Source organism: Lissotriton vulgaris, unplaced genomic scaffold, assembly GCF_964263255.1.
Source record: "Lissotriton vulgaris unplaced genomic scaffold, aLisVul1.2 SCAFFOLD_184, whole genome shotgun sequence".
Taxonomy (NCBI): Eukaryota; Metazoa; Chordata; class Amphibia; order Caudata; family Salamandridae; genus Lissotriton; species Lissotriton vulgaris.
In genome coordinates this window covers 335107-352691 of record NW_028248598.1, presented here as the reverse complement: position 1 = coordinate 352691, position 17585 = coordinate 335107, and positions in this window count along the sequence as shown.

Sequence of the window (17585 nt, the reverse complement as noted above, 5' to 3'; positions counted from 1 at the left end):
CATGTTGAATAACCACTTTTTAAACCCTCAGAGTGACCAAAATTGCCAATTTTACCGAGTTTTGCTTACTTAAAAGCTTCAATTTTGACCCATTTCAGGCACAGAAATAACTTTAAACACACTTATTTTCGTTGACAAAGTCATACTTCACATCCAACAGTCATTTCGAGTCAAAAGATTAAATGTTAACATTTCATCATTATAGACCATTTTGGGAACGTTCGACAGGTCCGGAGTCATCGTTTTTCATCCGAAAATTGATTTTTTGGACTGTACCAAAAATGATTCAAAATGTCAATTGGATCGTGCCTCATGTTGAATAACCACTTTTTAAACCCTCAGAGTGCCCAAAATTGCCATTTTTACAGAGTTTTGCTTACTCAAAAGCTTCAATTTTGACCCGTTTCAGGCACAGAAATGACTTTAAACACACTTATTTTAGTTGACAAAGTCATAATTCACATCCAACAGTCATTTACAGTCAAAATATTAAATGTTAAAATTTCATCCATATTGACCATTTTGGGATCGTTCGATATGTCCGGAGTCATCGTTTTTCATCCGAAAATTGATTTTTTGGACTGTACCAAAAATGATTCAAAATGTCAATTGGATCGTGCCTCATGTTGAATAACCACTTTTTAAACCCTCAGAGTGACCAAAATTGCCATTTTTACAGAGGTTTGATTACTCAAAAGCTTCAATTGTGACCCCTTTGAGGCACAGAAATGACTTTAAACACACTTATTTTAGTTGGCAAAGTCATAATTCACATCCAACAGTCATTTAGAGTCAAAAGATTAAATGTTAAAATTTCATCATTATAGACCATTTTGGGAACGTTCGACTGGTCCGGAGTTATCGTTTTTTATCCGAAAATTGATTTTTTGGACTGTACCAAAAATGATTCAAAATGTCAATTGGATCGTGCCTCATGTTGAATAACCACTTTTTAAACCGTCAGAGTGACCAAAATTGCCATTTTTACAGAGTTTTGATTACTCAAAAGCTTCAATTTTGACCCCTTTGAGGCACAGAAATGACTTTAAACACACTTATTTTAGTTGACAAAGTCATATTTCACATCCAACAGTCATTTAGAGTCAAAAGATTAAATGTTAAAATTTCATCATTATAGACCATTTTGGGAACGTTCGACAGGTCCGGAGTCATCGTTTTTCATCCGAAAATTGATTTTTTGGACTGTACCAAAAATGATTCAAAATGTCAATTGGATCGTGTCTCATGTTGAATAACCACTTTTTAAACCCTCACAGTGACCAAAATTGCCATTTTTACAGAGTTTTGATTACTCAAAAGCTTCAATTTTGACCCCTTTGAGGCACAGAAATGACTTTAAACACACTTATTTTAGTTGACAAAGTCATAATTCACATCCAACAGTCATTTAGAGTCAAAAGATTAAATGTTAAAATTTCATCATTATAGACCATTTTGGGAACGTTCGACAGGTCCGGAGTCATCGTTTTTCATCCGAAAATTGATTTTTTGGACTGTACCAAAAATGATTCAAAATGTCAATTGGATCACGCCTAATGTTGAATAACCACTTTTTAAACCCTCACAGTGACCAAAATTGCCATTTTTACAGAGTTTTGATTACTCAAAAGCTTCCATTTTGACCCCTTTGAGGCACAGAAATGACTTTAAACACACTTATTTTAGTTGACAAAGTCATATTTCACATCCAACAGTCATTTAGAGTCAAAACATTTAATGTTAAAATTTCATCATTATAGACCATTTTGGGAACGTTCGACAGGTCCGGAGTCATCGTTTTTCATCCGAAAATTGATTTTTTGGACTGTACCAAAAATGATTCAAAATGTCAATTGGATCGTGCCTCATGTTGAATAACCACTTTTTAAACCCTCACAGTGACCAAAATTGCCAATTTTACGGAGTTTTGCTTACTTAAAAGCTTCAATTTTGACCCATTTCAGGCACAGAAATAACTTTAAACACACTTATTTTCGTTGATAAAGTCATAATTCACATCCAACAGTCATTTAGAGTCAAAAGATTAAATGTTAAAATTTCATCATTATAGACCATTTTGGGAACGTTCGACAGGTCCGGAGTCATCGTTTTTCATCCGAAAATTGATTTTTTGGACTGTACCAAAAATGATTCAAAATGTCAATTGGATCGTGTCTCATGTTGAATAACCACTTTTTAAACCCTCACAGTGACCAAAATTGCCATTTTTACAGAGTTTTGATTACTCAAAAGCTTCAATTTTGACCCCTTTGAGGCTCAGAAATGACTTTAAACACACTTATTTTAGTTGACAAAGTCATAATTCACATCCAACAGTCATTTAGAGTCAAAAGATTAAATGTTAAAATTTCATCATTATAGACCATTTTGGGAACGTTCGACAGGTCCGGAGTCATCGTTTTTCATCCAAAAATTGATTTTTTGGACTGTACCAAAAATGATTCAAAATGTCAATTGGATCGTGCCTCATGTTAAATAACCACTTTTTAAACCCTCAAAATGACCAAAATTGCCATTTTTACAGAGTTTTGCTTACTCAAAAGCTTCAATTTTGACCCGTTTCAGGCACAGAAATGACTTTAAACACACTTATTTTAGTTGACAAAGTCATAATTCACATCCAACAGTCATTTACAGTCAAAAGATTAAATGTTAAAATTTCATCCATATTGACCATTTTGGGATCGTTCGACATGTCCGGAGTCATCGTTTTTCATCCGAAAATTGATTTTTTGGACTGTACCAAAAATGATTCAAAATGTCAATTGGATCACGCCTAATGTTGAATAACCACTTTTTAAACCCTCACAGTGACCAAAATTGCCATTTTTACAGAGTTTTGATTACTCAAAAGCTTCAATTTTGACCCCTTTGAGGCACGGAAATGACTTTAAACACACTTATTTTAGTTGACAAAGTCATATTTCACATCCAACAGTCATTTAGAGTCAAAACATTTAATGTTAAAATTTCATCATTATAGACCATTTTGGGAACGTTCGACAGGTCCGGAGTCATCGTTTTTCATCCGAAAATTGATTTTTTGGACTGTACCAAAAATGATTCAAAATGTCAATTGGATCGTGCCTCATGTTGAATAACCACTTTTTAAACCCTCAGAGTGACCAAAATTGCCAATTTTACCGAGTTTTGCTTACTTAAAAGCTTCAATTTTGACCCATTTCAGGCACAGAAATAACTTTAAACACACTTATTTTCGTTGACAAAGTCATACTTCACATCCAACAGTCATTTCGAGTCAAAAGATTAAATGTTAACATTTCATCATTATAGACCATTTTGGGAACGTTCGACAGGTCCGGAGTCATCGTTTTTCATCCGAAAATTGATTTTTTGGACTGTACCAAAAATGATTCAAAATGTCAATTGGATCGTGCCTCATGTTGAATAACCACTTTTTAAACCCTCAGAGTGACCAAAATTGCCATTTTTACAGGGTTTTGCTTACTCAAAAGCTTCAATTTTGACCCGTTTCAGGCACAGAAATGACTTTAAACACACTTATTGTAGTTGACAGAGTCATAATTCACATCCAACAGTCATTTACAGTCAAAAGATTAAATGTTAAAATTTCATCCATATTGACCATTTTGGGATCGTTCGATATGTCCGGAGTCATCGTTTTTCATCCGAAAATTGATTTTTTGGACTGTACCAAAAATGATTCAAAATGTCAATTGGATCGTGCCTCATGTTGAATAACCACTTTTTAAACCCTCAGAGTGACCAAAATTGCCATTTTTACAGAGTTTTGATTACTCAAAAGCTTCAATTTTGACCCCTTTGAGGCACAGAAATGACTTTAAACACACTTATTTTAGTTGACAAAGTCATAATTCACATCCAACAGTCATTTAGAGTCAAAAGATTAAATGTTAAAATTTCATCATTATAGACCATTTTGGGTACGTTCGACAGGTATGGAGTCATCGTTTTTCATCCGAAAATTGATTTTTTGGACTGTACCAAAAATGATTCAAAATGTCAATTGGATCGTGCCTCATGTTGAATAACCACTTTTTAAACCCTCACAGTGACCAAAATTGCAATTTTTACGGAGTTTTGATTACTCAAAAGCTTCAATTTTGACCCCTTTGAGGCACAGAAATGACTTAAAACACACTTATTTTAGTTGACAAAGTCATAATTCACATCCAACAGTCATTTAGAGTCAAAAGATTAAATGTTAAAATTTCATCCATATTGACCATTTTGGGATCGTTCGACATGTCCGGAGTCATCGTTTTTCATCCGAAAATTGATTTTTTGGACTGTACCAAAAATGATTCAAAATGTCAATTGGATCGTGCCTCATGTTGAATAGCCACTTTTTAAACCCTCACAGTGACCAAAATTGCCATTTTTACAGAGTTATGATTACTCAAAAGCTTCAATTTTGACCCCTTTGAGGCACAGAAATGACTTAAAACACACTTATTTTAGTTGACAAAGTCATAATTCACATCCAACAGTCATTTAGAGTCAAAAGATTAAATGTTAAAATTTCATCATTATAGACCATTTTGGGAACGTTCAACAGGTCCGGAGTCATCGTTTTTCATCCGGAAATTGATTTTTTGGACTGTACCAAAAATGATTCAAAATGTCAATTGGATCGTGCCTCATGTTGAATAACCACTTTTTAAACCCTCAGAGTGACCAAAATTGCCATTTTTAGAGAGTGTTGCTTATTCAAAAGCCTCAATTTTGACCCGTTTCAGGGACAGAAATGGCTTTAAACACACTTATTTTAGTTGACAAAGTCATAATTCACATCCAACAGTCATTTAGAGTCAAAAGATTAAATGTTAAAATTTCATCATTATAGACCATTTTGGGAACGTTCAACAGGTCCGGAGTCATCGTTTTTCATCCGGAAATTGATTTTTTGGACTGTACCAAAAATGATTCAAAATGTCAATTGGATCGTGCCTCATGTTGAATAACCACTTTTTAAACCCTCACAGTAACCAAAATTTGCCATTTTTACAGAGTTTTGATTACTCAAAAGCTGCAATTTTGTACCCCATTGAGGCACAGAAATGACTTTAAACACACTTATTTTAGTTGACAAAGTCATATTTCACATCCAACAGTCATTTAGAGTCAAAAGATTAAATATTAAAATTTCATCCATATTGACCATTTTGGGATCGTTCGACATGTCCGGAGTCATCGTTTTTCATCCGAAAATTGATTTTTTGGACTGTACCAAAAATGATTCAAAATGTCAATTGGATAGTGCCTCATGTTGAATAACCACTTTTTAAACCCTCAGAGTGACCAAAATTGCCATTTTTACAGAGTTTTGCTTACTCAAAAGCTTCAATGTTGACCCATTTCAGGCACAGAAATGTCTTTAAACACACTTATTTTAGTTGACAAAGTCATAATTCACATCCAACAGTCATTTACAGTCAAAAGATTAAATGTTAAAATTTCATCCATATTGACCATTTTGGGATCGTTCGACGTGTCCGGAGTCATCGTTTTTCATCCGAAAATTGATTTTTTGGACTGTACCAAAAATGATTCAAAATGTCAATTGGATTGTTCCTCATGTTGAATAACCACTTTTTAAACCCTCAGAGTGACCAAAATTGCCATTTTTACAGAGTTTTGCTTACTCAAAAGCTTCAATTTTGACCCGTTTCAGGCACAGAAATGACTTTAAACAAACTTATTTTAGTTGACAAAGTCATAATTCACATCCAACAGTCATTTACAGTCAAAAGATTAAATGTTAAAATTTCATCCATATTGACCATTTTGGGATCGTTGGACGTGTCCGGAGTCATCGTTTTTCATACGAAAATTGATTTTTTTGGACTGTACCAAAAATGATTCAAAATGTCAATTGGATTGTGCCTCATGTTGAAAAACCACTTTTTAAACCCTCAGAGTGACCAAAATTGCCATTTTTACAGAGTTTTGCTTATTCAAAAGCCTCAATTTTGACCCGTTTCAGGGACAGAAATGGCTTTAAACACACTCATTTTAGTTGACAAAGTCATAATTCACATCCAACAGTCATTTAAAGTCAAAAGATTAAATGTTAAAATTTCATCCATATTGACCATTTTGGGATCGTTCGACATGTCCGGAGTCATCGTTTTTCATCCGAAAATTGATTTTTTGGACTGTACCAAAAATGATTCAAAATATCAATTGGATCGTTCCTCATGTTGAATAACCACTTTTTAAACCCTCAGAGTGACCAAAATTTGCCATTTTTACAGAGTTTTGATTACTCAAAAGCTGCAATTTTGACCCATTTCAGGCACAGAAATGACTTTAAACACACTTATTTTAGTTGACAAAGTCATATTTCACATCCAACAGTCATTTAGAGTCAAAACATTTAATGTTAAAATTTCATCATTATAGACCATTTTGGGAACGTTCGACAGGTCCGGAGTCATCGTTTTTCATCCGAAAATTGATTTTTTGGACTGTACCAAAAATGATTCAAAATGTCAATTGGATCGTGCCTCATGTTGAATAACCACTTTTTAAACCCTCAGAGTGACCAAAATTGCCAATTTTACCGAGTTTTGCTTACTTAAAAGCTTCAATTTTGACCCATTTCAGGCACAGAAATAACTTTAAACACACTTATTTTCGTTGACAAAGTCATACTTCACATCCAACAGTCATTTCGAGTCAAAAGATTAAATGTTAACATTTCATCATTATAGACCATTTTGGGAACGTTCGACAGGTCCGGAGTCATCGTTTTTCATCCGAAAATTGATTTTTTGGACTGTACCAAAAATGATTCAAAATGTCAATTGGATCGTGCCTCATGTTGAATAACCACTTTTTAAACCCTCAGAGTGACCAAAATTGCCATTTTTACAGGGTTTTGCTTACTCAAAAGCTTCAATTTTGACCCGTTTCAGGCACAGAAATGACTTTAAACACACTTATTGTAGTTGACAGAGTCATAATTCACATCCAACAGTCATTTACAGTCAAAAGATTAAATGTTAAAATTTCATCCATATTGACCATTTTGGGATCGTTCGTTATGTCCGGAGTCATCGTTTTTCATCCGAAAATTGATTTTTTGGACTGTACCAAAAATGATTCAAAATGTCAATTGGATCGTGCCTCATGTTGAATAACCACTTTTTAAACCCTCAGAGTGACCAAAATTGCCATTTTTACAGAGTTTTGATTACTCAAAAGCTTCAATTTTGACCCCTTTGAGGCACAGAAATGACTTTAAACACACTTATTTTAGTTGACAAAGTCATAATTCACATCCAACAGTCATTTAGAGTCAAAAGATTAAATGTTAAAATTTCATCATTATAGACCATTTTGGGTACGTTCGACAGGTATGGAGTCATCGTTTTTCATCCAAAAATTGATTTTTTGGACTGTACCAAAAATGATTCAAAATGTCAATTGGATCGTGCCTCATGTTGAATAACCACTTTTTAAACCCTCACAGTGACCAAAATTGCAATTTTTACGGAGTTTTGATTACTCAAAAGCTTCAATTTTGACCCCTTTGAGGCACAGAAATGACTTAAAACACACTTATTTTAGTTGACAAAGTCATAATTCACATCCAACAGTCATTTAGAGTCAAAAGATTAAATGTTAAAATTTCATCCATATTGACCATTTTGGGATCGTTCGACATGTCCGGAGTCATCGTTTTTCATCCGAAAATTGATTTTTTGGACTGTACCAAAAATGATTCAAAATGTCAATTGGATCGTGCCTCATGTTGAATAACCACTTTTTAAACCCTCACAGTGACCAAAATTTGCCATTTTTACAGAGTTTTGATTACTCAAAAGCTGCAATTTTGACCCCATTGAGGCACAGAAATGACTTTAAACACACTTATTTTAGTTGACAAAGTCATAATTCACATCCAACAGTCATTTAGAGTCAAAAGATTAAATGTTAAAATTTCATCATGATAGACCATTTTGTGAACGTTCGACAGGTCCGGAGTCATCGTTTTTTATCCGAAAATTGATTTTTTGGACTGTACCAAAAATGATTCAAAATGTCAATTGGATCGTGCCTCATGTTGAATAGCCACTTTTTAAACCCTCACAGTGACCAAAATTGCCATTTTTACACAGTTATTATTACTCAAAAGCTTCAATTTTGACCCCTTTGAGGCACAGAAATGACTTTAAACACACTTATTTTAGTTGACAAAGTCGTAATTCACATCCACCAGTCATTTACAGTCAAAAGATTAAATGTTAAAATTTCATCCATATTGACCATTTTGGGATCGTTCGACATGTCCGGAGTCATCGTTTTTCATCCGAAAATTGATTTTTTGGACTGTACCAAAAATGATTCAAAATGTCAATTGGATTGTGCCTCATGTTGAATAACCACTTTTTAAACCCTCAGAGTGACCAAAATTGCCATTTTTAGAGAGTGTTGCTTATTCAAAAGCCTCAATTTTGACCCGTTTCAGGGACAGAAATGGCTTTAAACACACTTATTTTAGTTGACAAAGTCATAATTCACATCCAACAGTCATTTAGAGTCAAAAGATTAAATGTTAAAATGTCATCATTATAGACCATTTTGGGAACGTTCAACAGGTCCGGAGTCATCGTTTTTCATCCGGAAATTGATTTTTTGGACTGTACCAAAAATGATTCAAAATGTCAATTGGATCGTGCCTCATGTTGAATAACCACTTTTTAAACCCTCACAGTAACCAAAATTTGCCATTTTTACAGAGTTTTGATTACTCAAAAGCTGCAATTTTGTACCCCATTGAGGCACAGAAATGACTTTAAACACACTTATTTTAGTTGACAAAGTCATATTTCACATCCAACAGTCATTTAGAGTCAAAAGATTAAATGTTAAAATTTCATCCATATTGACCATTTTGGGATCGTTCGACATGTCCGGAGTCATCGTTTTTCATCCGAAAATTGATTTTTTGGACTGTACCAAAAATGATTCAAAATGTCAATTGGATAGTGCCACATGTTGAATAACCACTTTTTAAACCCTCAGAGTGACCAAAATTGCCATTTTTACAGAGTTTTGCTTACTCAAAAGCTTCAATGTTGACCCATTTCAGGCACAGAAATGACTTTAAACACACTTATTTTAGTTGACAAAGTCATAATTCACATCCAACAGTCATTTACAGTCAAAAGATTAAATGTTAAAATTTCATCCATATTGACCATTTTGGGATCATTCGACGTGTCCGGAGTCATCGTTTTTCATCCGAAAATTGATTTTTTGGACTGTACCAAAAATGATTCAAAATGTCAATTGGATTGTTCCTCATGTTGAATAACCACTTTTTAAACCCTCAGAGTGACCAAAATTGCCATTTTTACAGAGTTTTGCTTATTCAAAAGCCTCAATTTTGACCCGTTTCAGGGACAGAAATGGCTTTAAACACACTTATTTTAGTTGACAAAGTCATAATTCACATCCAACAGTCATTTAGAGTCAAAAGATTAAATGTTAAAATTTCATCATTATAGACCATTTTGGGAACGTTCAACAGGTCCGGAGTCATCGTTTTTCATCAGGAAATTGATTTTTTGGACTGTACCAAAAATGATTCAAAATGTCAATTGGATCATGCCTCATGTTGAATAACCACTTTTTAAACCCTCACAGTGACCAAAATTTGCCATTTTTACAGGGTTTTGATTACTCAAAAGCTGCAATTTTGACCCCATTGAGGCACAGAAATGACTTTAAACACACTTATTTTAGTTGGCAAAGTCATAATTCACATCCAACAGTCATTTAGAGTCAAAAGATTAAATGTTAAAATTTCATCATTATAGACCATTTTGTGAATGTTCGACAGGTCCGGAGTCATCGTTTTTCATCCGAAAATTGATTTTTTGGACTGTACCAAAAATGATTCAAAATGTCAATTGGATCGTGCCTCATGTTGAATAACCACTTTTTAAACCCTCAGAGTGACCAAAATTGCCATTTTTACAGAGTTTTGCTTACTCAAAAGCTTCAATTTTGACCCGTTTCAGGCACAGAAATGACTTTAAACACACTTATTTTAGTTGACAAAGTCATAATTCACATCCAACAGTCATTTACAGTCAAAAGATTAAATGTTAAAATTTCATCCATATTGACCATTTTGGGATCGTTGGACGTGTCCGGAGTCATCGTTTTTCATACGAAAATTGATTTTTTTGGACTGTACCAAAAATGATTCAAAATGTCAATTGGATTGTGCCTCATGTTGAATAACCACTTTTTAAACCCTCAGAGTGACCAAAATTGCCATTTTTACAGAGTTTTGCTTATTCAAAAGCCTCAATTTTGACCCGTTTCAGGGACAGAAATGGCTTTAAACACACTTATTTTAGTTGACAAAGTCATAATTCACATCCAACAGTCATTTAAAGTCAAAAGATTAAATGTTAAAATTTCATCCATATTGACCATTTTGGGATCGTTCGACATGTCCGGAGTCATCGTTTTTCATCCGAAAATTGATTTTTTGGACTGTACCAAAAATGATTCAAAATGTCAATTGGATCGTGCCTCATGTTGAATAACCACTTTTTAAACCCTCAGAGTGACCAAAATTTGCCATTTTTACAGAGTTTTGATTACTCAAAAGCTGCAATTTTGACCCATTTCAGGCACAGAAATGACTTTAAACACACTTATTTTAGTTGACAAAGTCATAATTCACATCCAACAGTCATTTAAAGTCAAAAGATTAAATGTTAAAATTTCATCCATATTGACCATTTTGGGATCGTTCGACATGTCCGGAGTCATCGTTTTTCATCCGAAAATTGATTTTTTGGACTGTACCAAAAATGATTCAAAATGTCAATTGGATCGTGCCTCATGTTGAATAGCCACTTTTTAAACCCTCACAGGGACCAAAATTGCCATTTTTACAGAGTTATGATTACTCAAAAGCTTCAATTTTGACCCCTTTGAGGCACAGAAATGACTTAAAACACACTTATTTTAGTTGACAAAGTCATAATTCACATCCAACAGTCATTTAGAGTCAAAAGATTAAATGTTAAAATTTCATCATTATAGACCATTTTGGGAACGTTCAACAGGTCCGGAGTCATCGTTTTTCATCCGGAAATTGATTTTTTGGACTGTACCAAAAATGATTCAAAATGTCAATTGGATCGTGCCTCATGTTGAATAACCACTTTTTAAACCCTCACAGTGACCAAAATTTGCCATTTTTACAGAGTTTTGATTACTCAAAAGCTGCAATTTTGACCCCATTGAGGCACAGAAATGACTTTAAACACACTTATTTTAGTTGACAAAGTCATAATTCACATCCAACAGTCATTTAGAGTCAAAAGATTAAATGTTAAAATTTCATCCATATTGACCATTTTGGGATCGTTCGACATGTCCGGAGTCATCGTTTTTCATCCGAAAATTGATTTTTTGGACTGTACCAAAAATGATTCAAAATGTCAATTGGATCGTGCCTCATGTTGAATAACCACTTTTTAAACCCTCACAGTGACCAAAATTGCCAATTTTACAGAGTTTTGCTTACTCAAAAGCATCAATTTTGACCCATTTCAGGCACAGAAATGACTTTAAACACACTTATTTTAGTTGACAAAGTCAAAATTCACATCCAACAGTCATTGAGAGTCAAAAGGTTAAATGTTAAAATTTCATCCATATTGACCATTTTGGGATCGTTCGACATGTCCGGAGTCATCGTTTTTCATCCGAAAATTGATTTTTTGGACTGTACCAAAAATGATTCAAAATGTCAATTGGATCGTGCCTCATGTTGAATAACCACTTTTTAAACCCTCAGAGTGACCAAAATTGCCATTTTTACAGAGTTTTGCTTACTCAAAGCTTCAATTTTGACCCGTTTCAGGCACAGAAATGACTTTAAAAAATACTTATTTTAGTTGACAAAGTCATAATTCACATCCAACAGTCATTTAGAGTCAAAAGATTAAATGTTAAAATTTCATCCATATTGACCATTTTGGGATCGTTCGACATGTCCGGAGTCATCGTTTTTCATCCGAAAATTGATTTTTTGGACTGTACCAAAAATGATTCAAAATGTCAATTGGATCGTGCCTCATGTTGAATAACCTCTTTTTAAACCCTCAGAGTGACCAAAATTTGCCATTTTTACAGAGTTTTGAATACTCAAAAGCTGCAATTTTGACCCCTTTGAGGCACAGAAATGACTTTAAACACACTTATTTTAGTTGACAAAGTCGTAATTCACATCCACCAGTCATTTACAGTCAAAAGATTAAATGTTAAAATTTCATCCATATTGACCATTTTGGGATCGTTCGACATATCCGGAGTCATCGTTTTTCATCCGAAAATTGATTTTTGGACTGTACCAAAAATGATTCAAAATGTCAATTGGATTGTGCCTCATGTTGAATAACCACTTTTTAAACCCTCAGAGTGACCAAAATTGCCATTTTTACAGAGTTTTGCTTACTCAAAAGCTTCAATTTTGACCCGTTTCAGGCACAGAAATGACTTTAAACACACTTATTTTAGTTGACAAAGTCATAATTCACACCCAACAGTCATTTACAGTCAAAAGATTAAATGTTAAAATTTCATCCATATTGACCATTTTGGGATCGTTCGACATGTCCGGAGTCATCGTTTTTCATCCGAAAATTGATTTTTTGGACTGTACCAAAAATTATTCAAAATGTCAATTGCATCGTGCCTCATGTTGAATAACCACTTTTTAAACCCTCAGAGTGACCAAAATTGCCATTTTTACAGAGTTTTGCTTACTCAAAAGCTTCAAAGTTGACCTGTTTCAGGCACAGAAATGACTTTAAACACACTTATTTTAGTTGACAAAGTCATAATTCACACCCAACAGTCATTTACAGTCAAAAGATTAAATGTTAAAATTTCATCCATATTGACCATTTTGGGATCGTTCGACATGTCCGGAGTCATCGTTTTTCATCCGAAAATTGATTTTTTGGACTGTACCAAAAATGATTCAAAATGTCAATTGGATCGTGCCTCATGTTGAATAACCACTTTTTAAACCCTCAGAGTGACCAAAATTGCCATTTTTACAGAGTTTTGCTTACTCAAAAGCTTCAATTTTGACCCGTTTCAGGCACAGAAATGACTTTAAACACACTTATTTTAGTTGAAAAAGTCATAATTCACATCCAACAGTCATTTACAGTCAAAAGATTAAATGTTAAAATTTCATCCATATTGACCATTTTGGGATCGTTCGACATGTCCGGAGTCATCGTTTTTCATCCGAAAATTGATTTTTTGGACTGTACCAAAAATTATTCAAAATGTCAATTGGATCGTGCCTCATGTTGAATAACCACTTTTTAAACCCTCAGAGTGACCAAAATTGCCATTTTTACAGAGTTTTGCTTACTCAAAAGTTTCAAAGTTGACCCGTTTCAGGCACAGAAATGACTTTAAACACACTTATTTTAGTTGACAAAGTCATAATTCACATCCAACAGTCATTTAGAGTCAAAAGATTAAATGTTAAAATTTCATCCATATTGACCATTTTGGGATCGTTCGATATGTCCGGAGTCATCGTTTTTCATCCGAAAATTGATTTTTTGGACTGTACCAAAAATGATTCAAAATGTCAATTGGATCGTGCCTCATGTTGAATAGCCACTTTTTAAACCCTCACAGTGACCAAAATTGCCATTTTTACACAGTTATTATTACTCAAAAGCTTCAATTTTGACCCCTTTGAGGCACAGAAATGACTTAAAACACACTTATTTTAGTTGACAAAGTCATAATTCACATCCAACAGTCATTTAGAGTCAAGAGATTAAATGTTAAAATTTCATCATTCAAGACCATTTTGGGAACGTTCAACAGGTCCTGAGTCATCGTTTTTCATCCGGAAATTGATTTTTTGGACTGTACCAAAAATGATTCAAAATGTCAATTGGATCGTGCCTCATGTTGAATAACCACTTTTTAAACCCTCACAGCGACCAAAATTGCCATTTTTACACAGTTATTATTACTCAAAAGCTTCAATTTTGACCCCTTTGAGGCACAGAAATGACTTAAAACACACTTATTTTAGTTGACAAAGTCATAATTCACATCCAACAGTCATTTACAGTCAAAAGATTAAATGTTAAAATTTCATCCATATTGACCATTTTGGGATCGTTCGACATGTCCGGAGTCATCGTTTTTCATCCGAAAATTGATTTTTTGGACTGTACCAAAAATGATTCAAAATGTCAATTGGATCGTGCCTCATGTTGAATAACCACTTTTTAAACCCTCAGAGTGACCAAAATTGCCATTTTTACAGAGTTTTGCTTACTCAAAGGCTTCAATTTTGACCCGTTTCAGGCACAGAAATGACTTTAAACACACTTATTTTAGTTGACAAAGTCATAATTCACATCCAACAGTCATTTAGAGTCAAAAGATTAAATGTTAACATTTTATCCATATTGACCATTTTGGGATCGTTCGACATGTCCGGAGTCATCGTTTTTCATCCGAAAATTGATTTTTTGGACTGTACCAAAAATGATTCAAAATGTCAATTGGATCGTGCCTCATGTTGAATAGCCACTTTTTAAACCCTCACAGTGACCAAAATTGCCATTTTTACACAGTTATTATTACTCAAAAGCTTCAATTTTGACCCCTTTGAGGCACAGAAATGACTTCAAACACACTTATTTTAGTTGTCAAAGTCATAATTCACATCCAACAGTCATTTACAGTCAAAAGATTAAATGTTAAAATTTCATCCATATTGACCATTTTGGGATCGTTCGACATGTCCGGAGTCATCGTTTTTCATCCGAAAATTGATTTTTTGGACTGTACCAAAAATGATTCAAAATGTCAATTGGATCGTGCCTCATGTTGAATAACCACTTTTTAAACCCTCACAGTGACCAAAATTGCCAATTTTACAGAGTTTTGTTTACTCAAAAGCATCAATTTTGACCCATTTCAGGCACAGAAATGACTTTAAACACACTTATTTTAGTTGACAAAGTCATAATTCACATCCAACAGTCATTTAGAGTCAAAAGATTAAATGTTAAAATTTTATCCATATTGACCATTTTGGGATCGTTCGACATGTCCGGAGTCATCGTTTTTCATCCGAAAATTGATTTTTTGGACTGTACCAAAAATGATTCAAAATGTCAATTGGATCGTGCCTCATGTTGAATAGCCACTTTTTAAACCCTCACAGTGACCAAAATTGCCATTTTTACACAGTTATTATTACTCAAAAGCTTCAATTTTGACCCCTTGAGGCACAGAAATGACTTAAAACACACTTATTTTAGTTGACAAAGTCATAATTCACAACCAACAGTCATTTAGAGTCAAAAGATTAAATGTTAAAATTTCATCATTATAGACCATTTTGGGAACGTTCAACAGGTCCTGAGTCATCGTTTTTCATCCGGAAATTGATTTTTTGGACTGTACCAAAAATGATTCAAAATGTCAATTGGATCGTGCCTCATGTTGAATAACCACTTTTTAAACCCTCACAGTGACCAAAATTGCCAATTTTACAGAGTTTTGCTTACTCAAAAGCATCAATTTTGACCCATTTCAGGCACAGAAATGACTTTAAACACACTTATTTTAGTTGACAAAGGCATAATTCACATCCAACAGTCATTTAGAGTCAAAAGATTAAATGTTAAAATTTTATCCATATTGACCATTTTGGGATCGTTCGAAATGTCCGGAGTCATCGTTTTTCATCCGAAAATTGATTTTTTGGACTGTACCAAAAATGATTCAAAATGTCAATTGGATCGTGCCTCGTGTTGAATAACCACTTTTTAAACCCTCAGAGTGACCAAAATTGCCATTTTTACAGAGTTTTGCTTACTCAAAAGCTTCAATTTTGACCCGTTTCAGGCACAGAAATGACTTTAAACACACTTATTTTAGTTGACAAAGTCATAATTCACATCCAACAGTCATTTACAGTCAAAAGATTAAATGTTAAAATTTCATCCATATTGACCATTTTGGGATCGTTGGACGTGTCCGGAGTCATCGTTTTTCATCCGAAAATTGATTTTTTGGACTGTACCAAAAATGATTCAAAATGTCAATTGGATCGTGCCTCATGTTGAATAACCACTTTTGAAACCCTCACAGTGACCAAAATTTGCCATTTTTACAGAGTTTTGAATACTCAAAAGCTGCAATTTTGACCCCTTTGAGGCACAGAAATAACTTTAAACACACTTATTTTAGTTGACAAAGTCATAATTCACATCCAACAGTCATTTAGAGGCAAAAGATTAAATGTTAAAATTTCATCCATATTGACCATTTTGGGATCGTTCGACATGTCCGGAGTCATCGTTTTTCATCCGAAAATTGATTTTTTGGACTGTACCAAAAATGATTCAAAATGTCAATTGGATCGTGCCTCATGTTGAATAGCCACTTTTTAAACCCTCACAGTGACCAAAATTGCCATTTTTACACAGTTATTATTACTCAAAAGCTTCAATTTTGACCCCTTTGAGGCACAGAAATGACTTAAAACACACTTATTTTAGTTGACAAAGTCATAATTCACATCCAACAGTCATTTAGAGTCAAAAGATTAAATGTTAAAATTTCATCATTATAGACCATTTTGGGAACGTTCAACAGGTCCTGAGTCATCGTTTTTCATCCGGAAATTGATTTTTTGGACTGTACCAAAAATGATTCAAAATGTCAATTGGATCGTGCCTCATGTTGAATAACCACTTTTTAAACCCTCACAGTGACCAAAATTGCCATTTTTACACAGTTATTATTACTCAAAAGCTTCAATTTTGACCCCTTTGAGGCACAGAAATGACTTTAAACACACTTATTTTAGGTGACAAAGTCATAATTCACACCCAACAGTCATTTACAGTCAAAAGATTAAATGTTAAAATTTTATCCATATTGACCATTTTGGGATCGTTCGACATGTCCGGAGTCATCGTTTTTCATCCGAAAATTGATTTTTTGGACTGTACCAAAAATGATTCAAAATGTCAATTGGATTGTGCCTCATGTTGAGTAAACACTTTTTAAAGCCTCACAGTGACGAAAATTGCCATTTTTACGAGTTTTGATTACTCAAAAGCTTCAATGTTGACCCATTTCAGGCACAGAAATGACTTTAAACACACTTATTTTAGTTGACAAAGTCATAATTCACATCCAACAGTCATTTACAGTCAAAAGATTAAATGTTAAAATTTCATCCATATTGACCATTTTGGGATCATTCGACGTGTCCGGAGTCATCGTTTTTCATCCGAAAATTGATTTTTTGGACTGTACCAAAAATGATTCAAAATGTCAATTGGATTGTTCCTCATGTTGAATAACCACTTTTTAAACCCTCAGAGTGACCAAAATTGCCATTTTTACAGAGTTTTGCTTATTCAAAAGCCTCAATTTTGACCCGTTTCAGGGACAGAAATGGCTTTAAACACACTTATTTTAGTTGACAAAGTCATAATTCACATCCAACA